This window comes from Papaver somniferum, chromosome 8, assembly GCF_003573695.1.
Source record: "Papaver somniferum cultivar HN1 chromosome 8, ASM357369v1, whole genome shotgun sequence".
NCBI lineage: Eukaryota > Viridiplantae > Streptophyta > Magnoliopsida > Ranunculales > Papaveraceae > Papaver > Papaver somniferum.
In genome coordinates, this window is record NC_039365.1 from 498,366 (window position 1) to 504,662 (window position 6,297).

Sequence of the window (6,297 nt, forward strand, 5' to 3'; positions counted from 1 at the left end):
GAGACCACTGATTTGGAAGACCCCGTCTATGTGGACTAAATTGGTTCACCTGTGTACATACATATGGATTGAAACTCCATTTTCTTTCCCTTTTTCTTTCTTTTTGTATATTTTTTATGTGTGCTAACCAATCTTTTTGTCTTATCGCTGATGTTGTTTGCTTTCAAAAGCATTCATCCATTTCTAGTTTAGCACCATCCTTTCTGCATATGGTAATCTCTTTCCTTTAGCCTACTCTGCAATATTCTCCTGGTATGTTGTTGTAATTTTGCTTATATGTTGAAACATTGAGGACAATGTTAGATTTAGGTGTGGGGGAGTATTTTTGATATGGAGTTTTTAGTCTTTTGCAACTAAAAAAAAAAAATCTTCAAAATTTTCAAAAATCTTTGTAAATATTTGCATAAAACCTCCATATTTTAGTGTTCTTAGAGTCACTAGCATGCTTCTAGCTATGTTTACATATAGAGTATGACCGAAATAACTAAACTTGGAAGTACTGGAGAACACAATCGGGTTTCTTAGTTGTTAGAGCGTTAAAGTTGGATTTAACCATGCCGGTGGGCGAATTAGGTGCAGCAAAGATATTTGGTATTAGAGTTGTGATCACCTTTAGTGGAGACTACCTATTTTTACACCAAGCGAGGCACCGACCTTCAATTTTTGTGACTATCTAAAAAGTACTTTTAGAGTGTGTGTCACCGCACGTTAATTCCGGGTAGGAATGGTGAGCTACCCAGCTTCACACCACTTTCAGCACTATTTTCGATCTCTTGAGTGCTAATTTTGTCAATCATGAGGGTGACGTCTAAAGATGAAAACTCCTTCTTGTAGTTTGATTTGCAGTTAGCACCATTCTCTCTCCCGACGACATCAACAGATCCATAGAAACACATCATCATCAACGAGCAGAGCAATAGCCAGATTCTGTGAAGAAAGATTGAAACAGTCAGAGGTTTACATGCAAAAATTCAAAGAAAGGTAAAAAGTTCATATCCAAAGTAAAGATACATTGCAAACAACATAATTCTTTATACAAGTTGAAGACTTATCTTACAAAAGCAAAGAAAACAGAAAAAGATGAGAGTTAGTGAAGCTTATGAAATCAAGACAATAGAAGATGTGAAGAATTGAGTGATAAAGTCCTTCATCCATGGATTTAGTAGTTTTATTTTTTATTTGTTGTATTATATTCAGGTTGTATTTTATCGAAAAAGAAAAAAAAAATGATCAACCTAAGGGCTGCTGAGTCGTCATCATGCTAGGCCCTTGGATTTAAAAAAAAATTATTATTGTAGTTATTTTTAGTTTTGTTTAAAAAACATGGTGGGAAGAAAACTTTAAGAGAAAGTTCCAAGCAACAAGGAAATTGAATAGACGAATCAGAAATTTTCAAGGTTCTACGACATTCAGAAGTTCATCATCAACAATTGAAGACCGAAGACGAAGACGTTTCTATGGATGATGTGAGAGTGGTGTTGATTGCCGATTGGATGTGAAGGTAAGTGAGTACTCCCATCCTTGCATAATGGTTGATTTACTTTCTTAGAGATCATCAGAAAAGGATTCTTTTTGTCCACAATTTTGTGGAGTCTCCTGAAATTATTTCAGAAGTTTTTCCTTCCCACCATTCAACGTGTGAAGGATTTCACTCTTTACTCCTATCTGCACACATGAGAGACTAAAAAAAACGGTCTTTTTGAGTGCAATTATCATAAAACCTTATTGGTGAGGCAGAAGTCGAGGCTTGTAATCACTCTCGAACCCAAATTCTTTCATATGGTGTGGTTACTTCTCGCTCAACTCTTAAGGATGAGAATGTGTTCTTTGGTAATTCTAACTTCGTGTTACTAGTATGCAGAAACTCTATGTCCTCATAGCTCCTTGGATGCTTAGGACTCTATTACGCTCTGAAGTTGGAGAAGGTTTTGTGGGTACATCTCTGGTAGGCCTTCACGAGACTACAACTCGTCCACTAGGGACACCTAGGGGTTTAAAGGCTTAGTGCATACGTTAAATGCATTCGAGAGACAAGCGACATTGGTATAGTCAGGATTTCTTAATTTCTGTTTCACTTGAGGACAAGTAAAATTCAGGTTTGGGGGTATTTGATGAGTGCCAAATATTACATATTTCTACACCTTTTTATTGGCAGTTATCTCATCTTTTGTGCTTTAAAATCATATATTATCCCAAATTCTGTATTTTCATTGTTTTCAAAAATAAATATGTTTTCTAATGAATTTTGTGTTTTTAGGTATTAAATAAAGCTTGGATGAATTGAGAAGTAAAAAGAGAAGATAATTGATGACAACGTAAGAGAGACAACAGAAGGCAGTGAAGAACGTAAAGGAAGCATCGTGCAAAAATTTGTGCAATCCGCTTGCAATCTATTTGCGTAATGGGCTTGAAAGAAGACATTGGCTTAAAAGAAGAATTGGGCTTGATAGAAGAATTATCTAACAAACCCAAGGCCTGACCCGTTTATATACTCGTTTCATCAAACACGATACAACCGCTCAACACCTAAGTCATCTCTCTTTTCTCCTCTAAATCGACCAGAACAAACAGTACTCCCATTTTTCTTCCTTTCCCATTCACAGACGTTCATCCACTTGCAGCCTCTTCTATCAGATTCATCTCCCCGACCATTTCTGTTCACAGCCACCAACACAGTTAAACTCTTAATCTCTATATCTCTCAATCTTATTTTTTTCTTTATCAAGAACAGTAACCCTAGGAGCTAGGATTGAGAGAGATAAAACTTGAGTTTTGTTCAACAACTGGAAAATCAGTCTTGCAGAGTTAAATTGAAGATAAAGAACTGTCAGAAAACGCGTTTTGGTGATTTGTGTCCCTCTTAATTATCGAATTTAAGAAGAATATGGAGAAATTTGTGTATAAATAGGGGTTGATGCTTTGTAATTGAACATCCAATTCTATCTGGATCAACTTGTTTTCATAATATAATTGTGTTTTAATCATCTTCATCATGTTCTAATTTCATCTGCTAGGGTTTAGATGAAGCCCTTTATCTACTGCTAAGGTTATTCATGTTTGATTATTATTCTTGTTGTGCATAAAATGATATAGGTATGATTTAAACTGTGTGTCATAGTATATTGCTTTCACCTTATTTGCTATGCAACATAGGTAGTTAGAATAACTCTATATTGTGCTTCAACTCATGTTTCAATGCTTAATTCGATCCGTGATTAGTTGTGTTGTATGAAGACATCTAATGCTAGGGATTGATTACCTTAGTTGATGTTAAATCATCCATTTAAAGATACCCCGGATAAACTGTAGACTTGCATCTTGACCGCTGTCCATTACAAAGGGACAAAAATAGTATTTGAACTGAATTATCTTAGTAGAAGTTAAAGAGGTAGATTCAATTGCCCTAGTCTCTTCCATTTAAGTGTTTACACCCTTGTTACTTGCATCCTTGCTTTACATTCAGCTTTAATATTTCACTCACTGCCTTGTCGTATCGACACCCAACAAAATAACCCTTTGTGTTAATACTTTGTTTGAAATCAGTGTAAGTAAACCTGTAATTAACTCTACATCCACCTTGTCCCTGAGGATCGACTCGTACTTACCCTGTTTACGGACCCGACGATGTATACTTGCAGTTAGTACAATTGTAGGTACTGTTTAAAAACCTGCCAATGTGCAATTGACAAGAAAAGGTTCAAAATTATATTTATCTATTTCAATTAGAATATCCTAGACTAAACAAAAGAGAGCATCGTCTTTGAAACACCAAAGATGGTCAGAAAGATAAACAAAAAATGATTTATGATCTGAAAGTCACAAGCAATATTACAGTCTACTTGCAAACCTTGTTTTCTTTCCACGCATATGAATAAATGAAGAACATGAATAATTACAGAGAGAGAGTGAGTCAATTTCTCAATTGAATGAAGACGGCAGAAGAAAATTATTAAAACATCAATTATTTCGGAACGCCCCTCTCTCCACAGAGAACGGCCATATTCAAGAATTTTTATTTTTTACACACAAAAAAGTTTTAAGGAAACAAAAAGATTTTAAAAATGGCAAGTTTCTAAGGATGAGGGATTATTCATATAAACAACAGTTACTCTTGATGGCGTGTAAGTAGACTATAATTTTAATCTAGATGAGGTAGTGGAGATGCTCTCAATAGAGTACAATCCTCTAGATGCATAACAGCAATTGCATCTCCTGGACTTCATGAGCACAGCTTAACCGAGATTCTCTACAAAAAGATAATCATATTTCATGTATCGAGTAAGAAGTCATATTTTTGGTACATTTTAAAAGTAACCAAACAATAAAAACTTCATGTCAAATAGAGAAATTAAGCTAGCAAGGCATTACTTTAACTCGAATGCAGAACCATCTCAAGCACAGATGTTCCACGCCCAGTCCGCACAACCTAAACCAATATATACATCAGTATCATTGCTGAAATTTTACAAATGTTGATAAACTTGAAGTTCAATTACATTGTCCACTTCAAGAAATAGAGAAAGGAATTACCAATATTCTCTGACATGATAAGCTTTTTCAAACAGGATATCACCGCTAAATCCATGACATGAATGTAATCTCGTACCTATACATCATAGAATGAAGACATTAGGGATAAAATTTCTTATATAAGTATTAAAAAAACATCAAGAATATACGGGGAAAAAATCAACAGTTTCATTCTTACCGCACTTCCATCCTTGGTGGGATAGTCGGGACCATATACATTCAGCTCTGGCAACCTACCAACAGCTACTTGTTGGATATGTCTCTGCTGTGCAAAGAACAACAGCTGGCCATGACTTGGGATGTTGTTAGATCCAATTCCAGCTGTCTTAGTCAACTGAAAAATCAACAAGAAACATAATCAAAACCATTTGAAATTAGCATATAAATTATAAGGGACTACCAGTTCAAAAACTACCTCATTGCAGTTATCAATTTCCCACTTTCCTCCCCAGCAGAGTGCATCTCAACCTAATCAACAACACACAATTCAGTTAGACCATTGACAAGGCAAACATTACACATACAAGCTCAGTAAAATACACACCTTTACACCTAGATTTAGGCACAAGTAGCTTCGGGTTGATTGCTTTATGAAGATCTCTCAAATGACTATATTTGGGCTCCCTTGGAAGTCCTATATAAGAGACAGCAGATGGTAGTTAGAAATTACCAAACCTGCTACTGTTATATAGAACCAAAAAACACAATCAAGATAGCTAAACTTCATCATCAACAATTCTAAACCAACACTACAATTGAAAACCCAATTTGAGCATCAACCCCAGAAGTTGACAACTACCACTCCATTTCGAAATTCCTCACTAAAATCCTCTTCAAACACTAACAATTCGTTAATCAAAATCAAATCAAGTTTTCCAATTACTTCAAATCAGTACATCAAAAATCAAGAAAACAAAAGCCCTAACAAGAGAAACCCCTCAAACCAACCCAATCATACCAACATTGATAACTAAAAATCGAGGGGAAAAAAACCCAAAAAAAAAAAAAGCCAAAATTAAATGGTGTAAATAGAGATATAGATAGAAGGAGAAGAAATATCAAAATTAAATATGAGTAGAAGAAACTGAATACTTACCAGAAGTGAGAGATTTAATCAATCCAGCTCTTCTACCTTTAAAATCTCCTGTTCTTAGATTATACCCTCCTCCATTTACATCCATCTCTTCAATTCCAATTATCTGATGTTCTGATATGGAAAGAAACTTCCAACCATGAGTTAAAAATTGGTTTTAGAACAAAAATAATGATACAAATATATGATTTAGCCATGGTGGGAGATTTCTTCATCGATTAGTAATTCAACCCCTTTGTTCTTGGGTGGGGGGGGGGACAGCTAGGGTTTTTTAGTTTCTGTAAAACGAAAAAGGGAGAGAAGAAAGGAGAGGTGAGAGGGAGATGTGTGAGGTACAACGTACGAAGAGATAAGGGAAATTTGAAGGTTAATGACGCAGAAAAAAAATCCTGTGTGGGCCGCTTGCTCAATCGTGCCTATACCCAGCGTGGGCGGAACCAGATGAAAAAAAAATGATGGTTAATGACACGGAACCAGATGAAATTTTGGCGGTCCAGCAGGAGGGAAATTTGATTCCCAAAAAAACAAAGCGCCAAAAAAAGAACTTAGAGATCTGGTAATCGTTGGATGCAATGTTGATCCGCGTGAGTTTTCTGCTTGCTTTATTATCCATTGGATCAAACAAATTGGTTTTTTATTGGTTAAATTTATGTCATACGGATCATAGTCTATTA

General features: G+C 35.5%; 1 long non-coding RNA gene across 1 annotated transcript; it reads right to left on the reverse strand.

The window, feature by feature from the left end:
- Nucleotides 1-3,787: 3,787 nt before the first annotated feature.
- Nucleotides 3,788-5,916, reverse strand: LOC113304894. The gene is made up of 7 exons (XR_003338474.1): nt 5,627-5,916; nt 5,075-5,164; nt 4,946-4,998; nt 4,709-4,864; nt 4,531-4,606; nt 4,369-4,426; nt 3,788-4,246 (listed from the first exon to the last, which is right to left on the reverse strand). It is a non-coding gene; the product is annotated as an uncharacterized LOC113304894 (long non-coding RNA).
- Nucleotides 5,917-6,297: the final 381 nt, after the last annotated feature.